Source organism: Protopterus annectens, chromosome 5.part0 (genome assembly GCF_019279795.1).
Source record: "Protopterus annectens isolate FY-2018-M chromosome 5.part0, PAN1.0, whole genome shotgun sequence".
In the NCBI taxonomy this organism is placed as follows: domain Eukaryota; kingdom Metazoa; phylum Chordata; order Ceratodontiformes; family Protopteridae; genus Protopterus; species Protopterus annectens.
Genome location: NC_056735.1, coordinates 1275065019 through 1275078333, shown reverse-complemented (window position 1 = coordinate 1275078333; position 13315 = coordinate 1275065019). Strand labels below are relative to the sequence as shown.

The following is a 13315-nucleotide window of genomic DNA, read 5'->3' as shown; positions in this document are numbered from 1 at the left end:
GCTGGAATATAAAAGTATCTATGCAAACACTTCCAGGCAAATATCCTAAATCTTCTAGATTTTTGTTGCATATTTGGCAGCCATACATATGTCCTTTCATTGTTTCTTTGTGAATTGTATATCTAATTTCTATTCTCAATCTTTTCTGACCTCTTCTGAGGGATTCCTACAGTTATGCAATATTTTATATGCCCTTCTAATTGTCCTTTTTCTAACAGCAGCCTCTTTTTCTAGATTTAATTAAAAACAGGTCTTTCATTTAAGATTCCCATATCACTTTCTCTCTGTCTGTACTGTGATAGCAATCTTTGATAGGGTGGGCAAGTACTAGCTTGAAATACAAATGTCTTTTTTTAATGTATACATTTTATACTGTGGAATAAACCATATGACGAATTAAATTAGTTAATTGACTATGCGTTACAACTAATGTAAACATTTACACACCATTGCAGTTTTAAAGAAATAAATTATTTAGATGTCACTATTTGTAAAACTTTGGACGGTTTTGAGTTTACGATTTCTCAGAAACCCACCAACTCTAATTATTTATTGCATTTTTATAGTTGCCATTGATTGGTCAAGGGCCAAATAGTGAGGTTAGCCAGGATGGTCACTAACAATGACATATTTTGGTAGAAATGGATAATACTAAAAGAATGTTTATGAATCGTGATTATTCAGGAAGTTTTTTTTGGATGACATTTACAACACAGCTATTATTAAACATTTTAATAAAATGTATGTCCCCTTGATGGGAAGTAAAAAATTAATTCAGAGGTTAAACTTGATAGATCCTTGGTTTTAACCTATAAATTAAACAGTGATACAGTGATACATTGTAACAAGCTGTACATAGACATTGGTCTACATTTTCAGTTGACCCAGTTATAGGTGACAAATTTGGTCGATATCTCCTGGCCACTTTTAGAAAAGGGAAAATAAGGGCCTTTCTAAAGGGTCAGTTATTTAGATGGTTCATCTCCTTCTTCTTCTTTAAAGAGGGTTGGCACATTTAAATGTGGTACATTCTCTTGTTGTAAATATATTCAAGAAGGTGCTAGCATGACTATTTCAGGGCAGATAGTTAAAATTCAGTAATTTAGCAATTGTAATACCAAGGGAATTATTTATATTGCATCTCGTTTTACATGTCAATGTATCAAGCCTGGCTAACTCTCTCTAGAATGTGTAAAAATCTGTTAACCAGTTTACTGTGTAATTTAATTTAATCCTGGCTTGTGTTCAGGATTAACTGTAACCTGTGGAACTTGTTTAACTTTCTTACTTATGTAATTTCTGTAAATAGTCTGTAATATGTAATGCTGGTATTATGTAATGCTGTATCTCCTTACCCTTGTAGCTTTTCTCCCCGGGCCTCCACTGAAAATGGACATGCATCCAGTCGGACTATCCCGGTCAACAAATGTAAAATAAAAATAAATAAAAATGTGATGCATTTTATATAGTTAAAACCATTAGATGTCTCTTTGAACAGGTTAGTGAACATATTTACAGTATTAAAAGAGGTTGATTAAAAAAACACTTAGCTAAACATGCTTTATCCTGTGCTAGAGTCATAAGATTTAATTTGGGGTGTAATAGATACAACTGAAAAGAGCCTGTTTTTGGTACTTAAATGTGTTCTGTTCATCACTAATTATTGTTTTGCTATGGTGTAAATTATTTGTTGGTTGTGAGATCATGTGATCTGTGTATTGCTTAAATGTGAGGCCATTGTCTGATGCAGCATTCTGAAGAGCTCTTTTATTGTGATAAATAAATCACTTGATGGTTTGATCAAATCTGCAGAATGCTTTTTGGTTATTTAGAATTTTAGAATGCCTAGTACTCAGTGATACACTAGGCACTCCTGTGAGCTATTCATAAAATCAGGATAGGTATTATACCCTGACATGGACTATCTGATTCACTTCCATGAATTATAATAACTGCTAATAGTATACTAAACATGGTATGCATGATGCATGCAATGCACAGGCACACTATGTTTATGAAAATGGAGGCCCATGTTTCCAATGCAAGCATACTTTTCTTTTACACAAAATGCAAAGGATTTTGCATAACATGCTGATAAATGCCACCCATTGATTGTAAATCATTTGAAATTATTGTGATCTGTTTTATTTTTCTGGTTCTAATTTATTTTGGAATTCAAGCGTAGGTAGTAGCATGTCAGAATACCTTCTTGCATTCATTAACAGGTTCCTTAGTACCATGTTTTCAATGATATTCCTCAAGGGGTTACACCTCTCCCTTCCCAGCACTCCTTCTCACCACTGCTACCATAGACATTGGCATGCAAAATGTGTTTTCCATACTTACAGAACTTCTTTTTGGATAGTTTTTTTTTCTGAAAGAGGGGGGTTAAGTTATTTTTTTATATTTCTGATTTTTTTCAGCTTACTGCTAGATATGTCAAGACAGAATACTCAGACACATTTGCCTAAGTGGCTCTTTTTGCTACAGAAATTGTCGTTTATCACCACTATAATGACTCCAGTTTGCTAATCAAAATTTGTAAAACAAATAATACTGTTGAACAGGTTTGAGAAGCGGTATTAATAAGATGTAACTGCAGCTTGTTAGGTATCAACTGTGAATGATTGAAACAAAGCCATGTAAACACCAGAACAAGCATAACCAAATATATGCTAATCAGCGTACATTAGTAGCTGTAGTTTGTAAGACTGAAATGAACTGTAGGAAAATAAATTTAACAAGCAACCCCCAGATACGAAGAGAATGACAACAAGAGCTGAGAAAGTAACCTTTCAAAAGACAACTACTCCTGTTTACAACTAAAATAGAGTTTACCACTCATCGGAGTCACCCATCTCTCCCTTTATTTATTTACTGACATTTGATTACCAGGGAAGTCTGACTGGGTAGAAGTCCATTTTCAGTAGAGGTCAGAGGTGAAAAGCTTAAAACTATTACAAAACATTTTTAAGAACAACAATTTTTCAGTCTTCAAAAATTAAACAAAAATCTATGCAGTTTAAATAATTATAGCAAATTAGACACAATATAAAAACATTGGTTAAGAATTGTTACACGTTATATGACAATCATTTAATGCTGAGAATTTTAGACAGTTTGTAGAGAAATTAAAGGTAAGCTAGTCTAATACAAACAGGAATTGCAACATGAAGTGAGGGAAAACAGGTTTATGGTATATTTAGAGAGAAAGTCAGGAAAGAGAGTTTGATAGAAGTAAGGAAGTCAGTGAAGAAAGGAGAGTAAGGACATATAAGGAAAGAAAACGTGCTGGTTCATGTTTAGTGATATAGTTTATCCCAGTGGCGGCTGATGACTTCAAATCAAGGGGGGCTGCAGGAGACAGCTAAATGGGTGGGGCTCAATGGCAAGGAGTGTGACCAACTAGAAAGGGGTGGAGCTATGCTAAAAAATGCAAAAACTAGGACTTTAATATAATACGGTGCCCTGGGTGGCACTGACAAACCATCATTATAAGAGTTCAATTAAGGCAAAATGAAGTGTAGAAGAAAAACAAATATTTCAATGCATTGACTACATGACACCTTACGTAATATCTAGATGGAAACAAAAAGGTTGCGAGGCATGAAAAAAAAATTACTTTTCAAATACATTACTGGAATGCCAGTCAAAGTCAAGTATAAAAATCAGGCAGCACTTAACTCAAACCACGTCTTGCACTGCCATTCTAATTATTATTTATATTTAGCTTTACAAAAGTGCCAAGTAACATGCTGAAAGTAGCAATCTCTGTGATACCCCCACTTGTAAAAATGCTTCTTATCTAAAAAAAACCCTGCTGCCTGACAACAACTATCTACTTATTTTATGGGGAAAACATGATCAAAGTAAAAAATGAACAGCAAACAAACAAGCTCAAGACAAATTGCGTAAAGGATTACTGCACAGGTTATGGACCCCACATGATAGATTGGCATGCTGTTTAGTTTATGGGTAAAGCCTGCAAAGATGACTGCAAGTCTCCAACAAATGTAAAGAGCTTCTAAAAATACCGTAATCCTGTCCTTTAGTACAAATACTGTCATATGCATTTCAATACCTAAGGCTTATACACTATCTAGTTATGTAAATATTCTCTGCTTGGCAACAACAAAAAAGCTTTCAATGTTGGTAATTTTTTAACAGTATGCTTATAAAAGCTTACTTGCATCTTACAGTCTCAGACAAGCTTACCTGATGGTCATTAAATCACTGATACCTAAACACAGAGAAACAGGCATTGCAACGACATGCATTTTCTGAATAAGAAGAAGCATAAATCAACAGTATAAAAATATGAGAGAAAACCAGAACATTCTGCAAAATCAAGGACAGATGAAAAGCCAGTGTAGTACTTGTGCCTACCATGGATGGTGGGATACTCTATACACTTACACTGCATAACTGCTCCTTGCCTTGCTTGGACACATCCAGAGTCACTACATGCGGGAGCGGGGTGCAACAAGTATGTCACAATTTGAAGTATCTCTGGCTGACGGTGATGGCCTTGACACATTTGTCATACCTCTCAGCTTCAGAGCAAGAAATATGGACAAAGGCATCAACAGAAGTGGGACAAAGCCCCAAATATAAGGACAATTTTTAAGTATTGCTCTTATGAACTTAGAAAGATAATAGAATAGTAGGGTCTGAAACTCAATGTCTGTCATTATTTAGTGACTTCATTCCGAAATGATTTGCCAGAAAACCACAAATTTTAGGAGGAACAAACCAAAGATAAGAAGAAAAAATCTATTCATTCTGCAAAGATTTGGACAGTTGAGAGGTATAGTTCAGCCAGGGCTGTCTGAGTCTGCCACCCTTCCCCCCCCCTCACAAAATCATGGAATGGGGACTCCCCTCTGTAGTTATTCCAATGTCGCATTACTTGGCTATTTCACCCCATTTACCATAAACACTATAATGTGCATACTGCTTTACTCCTACGATGATTTGGATTTCATTTAAAAGTTTTATTTTACACTAACAACAGACATCTGCTAAATAAAGCAATGCAGTCTCACAATGAAAATAGACTTAGCATTAAAACTTCTTTGCCCTTGAAACTCACATTCATTGAAACAGCTTTGAAACCCACATTCAAAGAAAATACATCTGCCCAAAGATTAACTTTGGGCTGTTTTCAAATCATAGGCCCCTTGCACAGGAAACATGCATGTGTTCTTTGATATACCTTCCTGATTGTATTAAATTATATTCCTTGTATAATACAGAGCAGTTGATAGAGGACATTTTAAATCTACTGTTTTGAACATTTTTCCAGCAAACAATGAAACAAAATGCATGCACCAATAATGACAAAAATGCCCAGTTCAGAACATTTCCATCATAGAAGTCTACTCATACTTCTACAATCCACCAGTAGCAGTAAATATGCACAATCTCTACAGAAGTAAAAGTTATCTAAATAATTCCACATTAAAGAGATCTGTAACTAAATGAAGAGGTTGCTGCCAATAAACAACTTTATATTTCATTGTTTCTTCTACAAATAAAGTGCCTGATGCCATTCAGGAATAAATTGCCTATGTTACAATAAACAAAATGATAAGCTATTAATATTGCAATAGGGAATGGATGGCAAAGTGATAACAGGTTCATAGTTACTAGGTATCTCTGCCAAAGAGAACATTCTTAGGACTGCAGCATCTACCCCTTTTAAAAGTACAACACAGTACAGTATCAGCAATGCATCTTTATACTGTGGGAGTAGAACCCACAGCTTTCTGCATCAAAAGCAAGTATACTACCTGTTGTGCTATTAACAAGGTAAACAAATTTAGCATAAACAGCACTAAACTTCTCTTCAAGCTCTCAGCTCCTTGTAAAATCCACTCAACACTCAACTGTATCTGTCAACTTTGAAACACAAGAAATCTGGAAAAAGCCAAAATTTATTAGGGTGACAAAAGCCCAAAAACTAGGGACATATTTAAAACATTGCTTGTATAAACTTGGAAAGTTGCTAGACTAAAATGTTACATTACCACCATGCATTGCACTGCCAAACCTTCAACACAGGACCCTGTGCACTACAGTCAGAGAAACATACCACTATACCAAATCAGCTGTTTCATGAAAGACAGACTGAAACTTAAATGTGAATTCAGTTCTAACCACAGCTTTCAACCTCTTAGCACAAAACACTTAGACAAAGACAATAATGGGGGAATACAAAAACACTTAGACAAAGACAATAATGGGGGAATACAGCCCACAGACATATTCAGTGAATTCAGTTCTCACCATAGCTGTCAACCTCTTAGCACAAAAAACCTGGGCAAAGCCACTATACAGCCCCAAAAATAGGGACAATTTTCAAATACTGATCATATAAACAGAAAATTGCCAGAATAAAACATTTTGTGTTTCCATGTACTTTTTGAAGAGAATGAAGTCTGAAATTCAAATCCCTGTCATTATACCTCATTTATTAGTTTATGCCAAGTTAAGTGTTGCAACTCTGTTCATGCCTATTACAAAACTGTACATAGTTTAATTTGAAAGTGGTTATGCTAAGCTTACAATAATGTCTGAATTTATAAGACAACAAAAATTATACTGGAAAGGTAATAGTTTTCATCAGAAATAAGAAATACATAAAAGAAGTCAAATAAACCATAAGAGCAAGTGCATATTGAAAAGGCTTCAGAGTTCAACCCAAAGTTAAAACAACACTCAAATGACTTGTTCGCTGTGCTCATATGTCTCAGGAAAATGTGGAACCGTTCAGCCGTCACACCTAGTCTACCATAAATAAGCACCTGCCTTATACACAACTTAAGCACAAAGCCACAAACCACAAGCTTTTTGCACAGCCGTTCTACGATCTCAACTCTATTTATTCACAAATTTCTCCCTTTTCCTTGAGTTTCCAACTTTTTCTCCTCATCTCTCCCCACCACTTCTTCCCACATTCCCACTGTTTTGTCTGATTTTCTGTACTCTACTGCCTTCTTACTGTAATATCAAGTTATTATACTATAATTTGACTTAACTGAATATGTCTGTCCGTGTCCGGCATGGTACGGCATCTACCTCAGTCAGTTTATCTTCTTCAGTTCACAAAGAAAGGTTAAGCATGCTTTCTTTTCCTCTCTTTGACTGCAAATGCAAGCTGAAAAAAAAAAGTGTTTTTTTTCACTTTCAGCAGCAACAGTGCCCGAACGCTCGACCTCTTCTCTTCCTAACTCCTAAGGCAAGACAACAAGTATAGTACTGTGCTAATGCTACGAATTTGGTTCTCGCTCTTTTTTGAGAAGAGAGCGAGAACCAATCAGTAGCAATCCAGCCGTCCATGTCACATACGTGTTTGCGGACATGGCAGTCTGAACCCCCTTCTAATTTACTGCGCGGTTAAACCGCATAGACATCTGGGCACCACACTGATGCCTTTTCATTAATCCGGACTGCCTTTACAGCAGTCAGATAGTAAAATACATTCTAAAAAAATAAAAAAAAAAAAACAACCCGGAACACGATGAGTATGCACAGTTCAAGTTCCAGAACTTTGCAGACTTGCTCAGAAGCAATGCATTATAACACAAACAAAATATTATAATACTTTTTTTTTTTATTATGTCAAATGTCAATACCCTTTCATCTTTTTCCTGGGAGGGCTGCAGTCCAATGGCACGAGCCGCCCCTGGTTTATCCTGGTTTAGAGTAAGAACAAATATGGATTTTTGTTAGGATGTCTTTCAGCATGGTTTTAAAAGATGGGAGAGAGGGTATTGACCTGGTGGATACAGGAAAGGAATTCCAGATCTTAGCATCTACAAATACAAACAATACCCATCCGATTTGATAGGTTTATAGGCAGACAGGAGTTTAAGTCACTAGATCACAGTGACAAACTTGGAGGTAGTTGTGTAGAATGTTTTTTAGTGCTGGACAGGCAGATAGATGCTGGATAATTTTATAGGTGGTAAGAAGCCATGTTAGTTGATGAGGCATAAAATCATCCAAGGCCAACTTTGAGAGAAAAATCGCAAAAGACACAAAAGACAATCACAAGGCCTTCTTTAGCTATGTTAGAAACCTGGGTGGAAACTCCCAGACATGCTCAGAGTTAGTCCAAAATGACACAAAATACACTGAACCCACTGACATTGCCAACATTCTGGCAGACAGGTTCAGTACAAATTTCTCCTCCCCCTTCCCCCCAAAAGGAGAAATAACTATCCCAGCAGAGTGTAGCCTCCCTAACATCTCAGATGCCCAGGTGAGAGCCGCCCTCTCTAAAGCTAAAAACACAGCATCAATGGGACCGGATGGTATCCCGGGCTGTGTGCTACATGAACTCCAAGAGGAACTAAACCCACACATAAGGCTGCTGTTTAATCTTAGCCTTACTACAGGATACGTACCCAAAGAGTGGCATACGGCAACAGTGGTCCCACTTCACAAAGGCGGTGCTTCTACGGACCCTGGAAATTACCGCCCCATAAGCTTGATGAGCCTGGTCTGCAAAGCTATGGAGAGGATCATTATGGAACTCATAAACAAAGACATTGGGGACCTACAGACATTGGATCCTACCCAATTTGGCTTTGTCAAGGGCAGATCCTGCCTTTTGAACTTGGTCAACTTTTTGAAACAGTCACTAAGGCCATTGATGAGGGTAAGGCAGTTCACACAGCCTACCTTGACCTTGCAAAAGCCTTTGACACAATACCCCACTCGGGCATCATAGACAAACTCACCAGCTTAAATGTAAACCCATATGTCACAAGATGGGTTGCAAACTGGCTCAAGGACAGAACCCACAGAGTCAGAGTTGCTGGAGCTATGTCAGACTCTAAGCCAGTCACAAGTGGTGTCCCACAGGGCTCAGTCCTGGGACCCCTCTTGTTCGGCATTTATTTTTCCGAGGTACAGGCAAACATAGGAGGATTGTGGCTGACAAAGTTCGCAGATGACTGCAAACTGGGCGCCATAATTGATACTCCAGCGGACACAAACATCCTTCAGAGAGGCCTTATAGAAATGGATAATTGGTGCCAGAGCCATGGCCTTAAGCTGAACGCCAAAAAATGTATAGTCATACCCTTTGGGAAAAACAAGGTACCGACAAATTACCACATAGGCGGTAATCCATTAAGTACGGAAGAGGTAATCAGGGACCTAGGGACCCAGGTTGACAGTAACCTCTTATTTGACACTCACATTGCCAAAGTGGTTAGGAAGACCTTCTATATTGCCCACCTTATCATGAAGGGTTTCACATCTAGATCAAGAGAGGTCATTGTGCCCCTGTACTCTTCTCTTATCAGGCCAATGATTGAGTACAATGCCCCGTTGGGGATGTATCTCACCCGACACCTGCAGCAGTTGGAAAGACCCCAAAAGTTCCTCACCAAGAGGATAAAGGGTCTTAAACATATGTCATATGCTGCCCGACTGAAAAAACTCCAGCTCTATTCAGTCGCATACCGCCTACTCAGAGGTGATCTGTGCCTGACGTACAAGGCCATGTCCAATCCTGAATTAATGGACATGCTCCACCTCAGAAAATCCAAATCCATCAGAGCCACGAGAACAAGTGACTTAAACCTCAACACAGAAATAAATAGAACGTGCTGGAGGGACAGATTCATAACCCAGAATCCCAGTCCATGTTAGGCAGAGCCCCTCACTGACTCTATTCAAGAGAAATCTCGACGAGTGGATGGGAGATCGTAGGTTTACCCCGGGGGTCATCTCTGTGTCACTACTAGACAGAGGCATAGTAAACTAAACCCTAAAAGGGCATAGTATTCTCATCCTAAGGGGTGGTGTAAGCCACATACACTCTGGCTAGGCTTATAAATGTCCTAGGGCAGATAGCCTAGTACGAACCTATGAACCTATGAACCTAAGTTCTAACGAATTTAGGCTTTTTGGTGCTATACAGTGCTGGGTTTTGGAAGGGGTATTTGCAAAAAAATTAGCAACTTTGTTATAGCATTGTTCACATTTTAATTTTTGTGCCATAAAGAGGCATGGGGAGGAGATTAGTAGTAGCAAGTATAGTTGTAGTTGTGTTGGTGAGAGTTTTTGGCTCTGTAAAGCAGCCCTAGTTTTTGCTGAGTTTTTCTTATGCAATTTTGTATATGCAGGCCAAATGTAAGATTGTCATCCATCATCATCCCTAATAATTAATTAATTAATTAATTAATTAATTAATTAATTAATTAATTAATGTATTTATTTTATTTGATATTTGTTTACTGGGAAAGTCCAACTGGGATGAGTCCATTTTCAGTGGAGGACTGGGGAGAAAAGCTCCACAGTGCACATTAAACAGAATAAAAAAACTGAACAATGGTTACAAATATTATGACAATAACAAAGTAGTACAATATGTGAATACAATAAAAGAAAATTAGCAAAATGTAAGGCAAGCAATAAAGTTGACCATACATTATATACAAGATAGAAAAGAGTTTCTAATATGCATGTTTATTTATTTATTTATTTACATTTGTTTACTGGGAAATTCCGACTGGACACAGGTTCTTTTTCAGCAGATGCCTGGGGAGAAAAGCTCAACATCATGTACATGATAAATAGAGATACAAAGTTGCAGCAATAGTAAACAACATTACAGGTTGTTGGCTTCAATACAGTAACAAGATATTGATAATCAACAGTATATACAGTAAATGTTGCAAGTTAAGATAGTTTCTTGTCATTTATAATATTAGTAACAAAGTTGTCAGACAAGATGTTAAAGTATGTAAAGACACAAAATGTTACATAATGATGCATGAAAAATATATAACAGAACAAGTAATGGGTCGTAAAAGCCATATACTTTTTCTGGGAAGAGAACTAGATAGTAAATTTCAGTGATAAATTCTGGGATAGATAAAGGTTAGTGTAAGAACATAAAGAAAGGACATTAGAATGTTAAGGAATTAACGAGTGGTGAGTCTAGAAAGTAGGTAAAGCAGGAAGGGAAGTAGGATATATCAGGAGAAAGTCTATTACGAGTGTGGAAGGAGGGAACAGAAAAGAGAACTAAGATGGCGTGGAGCATGGGCAGGCCCAACTGATGGTTAGATGTTCTTTCAGCCTAGACTTGATGGTATAGTACTGGGGTATACAGTAAGTCTGATTGCTTCTGGAATGCTATTCCATGATTTGGCAACACAGTGAGGGTGCAGACTAACCCAGTTAGATCTTTGAGGTTTGTAAATAGATAGTAGATACTTGTAAGAGGAGCAGAGGTCACAATATGGAATAGAGTGTTGAAGTAGTGATGATGTAGTTTGCAAAAATGAGGAGTTGTACAGTATTTTATTAGTTAATGTTAGTTGATTAAAGGTGAAAAAGTGGGCTAGTTCAAGTCAATTTAGGGACTTGAGAGCAGAGCAATGGTGAGAGTAGTGGGCCTGCCCTGTGGCAGATTTAGCTATTTTATTATAACATTGACTAAGTTTTGCTTTGAGGGAAAAGTGAAGACTGATTAGAATAGGTGAAGTGTATAGAAGGCAGGGTAGGTGGTAGCAAGGGTTACTGTTGTGGAGTTAGAGATTAATTTATCAGCCCTATATATCATGCCCAATTTTTAATTATTTTTTATGATGTTGCTGATATGTAGGTCAAACTTAAGATTGTTGTCAATAGTTATGCCTAACAGTTTTGTATGTGAAACCACATGTATTGAAGTATTGTTCAGAGAAGTAATAGCAAAATTAGAGGTATCTGGAGAAACGTGTTTTGGTAAAAATAGTAGAAGTGTAATTTTTTTGGATTAAGTAGTAAATGGTTGTTGGTGAGCCAAGACTCAATGGAATTGAATGCTTCTTGTGTTAAACTCTGTAGATGAGAGAGAGCCCTGGCAGAGCAGATTAATGTAGAGTCATCAGCATATTGAATTAGGGTGGCTTGTTTGGTGGCAGTATTAAGATGGATAATAAAAATGTTAAAGAGAAGTGGATCTAGCATTGAACCTTGGGATACCCCAGTGCTAACAGGTGAATAAGAAGAGAAGTTAGAGTTCCATTTAACAGACTAATATCTGTTAGATAGATAGTGAACCATTGTAAGTATGTTTTGTTTAAGCCCAGAAGAGATAGTTGGGATAACAGCTGGGAGTGAGAGACAGTATCAAAGGCTTTGCATAGATCTAAGAACAGAGAAGAGACAAAGTTTCCTGAGCCACAAACTTTGTTGACAGTCTCTAATTTGCTATGAGAAGTGACTTCAATGGTTGTATTATTAAAATAGAAGACATTACATTTTGTTTTTTCATGAGAGAGGACTTTATTTTTTTTTTTTGTATGAGAGAGGGATTTGGGGAAAAGTAGTAGTTTGGCCTTTTTTGGGTTGAGCATGAGTTGTGAGTTACAAAGCCATGTTTTAGTGGCTGTTAAAGCTTCATGAGTAATTCTTTTGAAGGTATTCCATGTTGTCAGATGTGCAATGAGATGGCATCATCTTATTGTATTAGCGTGGTCTGTTGTGTGGCTGTATATAAGGTATTGGTGAAAATGTTAAAGAGTAGGGGACTAAGGATAGAGCCTTGTGGTACACCAGTGGTGAGTGGGAGATAAGGAGAGAGAATGGAGTGCCATTTTACTGACTGATATTTATTGGAGAGGTAGCTTTTGAACCACAGAAGGGTGGGCTGGGAGAGACCTACTGAGGACATTTGAAGTAGATGTTTTCTGTGACAAACTGTGTGAAAGGCATTAGACAAGTCTAAAAATAAGCAAGAGGCTATTTTGTTGGTATCTCTAGCTTTATTGACAGTAGCTATATATGTTAGAAGGCCAATACTAGTACTGTGGGAAGGATGGAAGCCAGGTTGTGTAGGGGATAGAAGTTTTTTCTGCAGGACATAGATTAGCAATTATTTTTGAATACTTTTTCAAGCATTTTGGCAAGGAGAGATAAGATTGCCCTAGGTCTGAAGTTTTTAATGTCTGTTTATTTTCTCCTTTGTGCCGAGGGAACATGGGATTCCTGGACTGACCTGTTTATAATGATTAAGACAGGATAGGCAATGGTATTGGCTGCTATTTATAGGTACTCACTTGGAAGGTCGTCAGCTGAAGAAGAGCATGGTTTAACTTTAAGAGTAGTTTTATATAGGATGTGGGCACAGGTTTGGAGGTGAAAGTCGATGTGGTAATATGTGGCTGTTGGGCAGGGTTGGAATTAGATGTTGAGGAATCCTTGAATCTTTTTGCATGGATCACTCCACTACCCATCTCACATAATCAACTTCAAGGTTATTCTGTTTGGGAAGAAGGGACATTTCTCCGCTGCAGTGACCTCAGAA

At 37.4% G+C, this 13315-nt stretch overlaps 1 protein-coding gene across 1 annotated transcript in view; it reads right to left on the bottom strand.

Annotated features, from left to right (window-relative positions):
• LOC122801619 (immunoglobulin lambda-1 light chain-like) overlaps positions 1-13315 on the bottom strand; it is a 410978-nt gene that overhangs the window by 203900 nt on the left and 193763 nt on the right. The window lies entirely within an intron of this gene.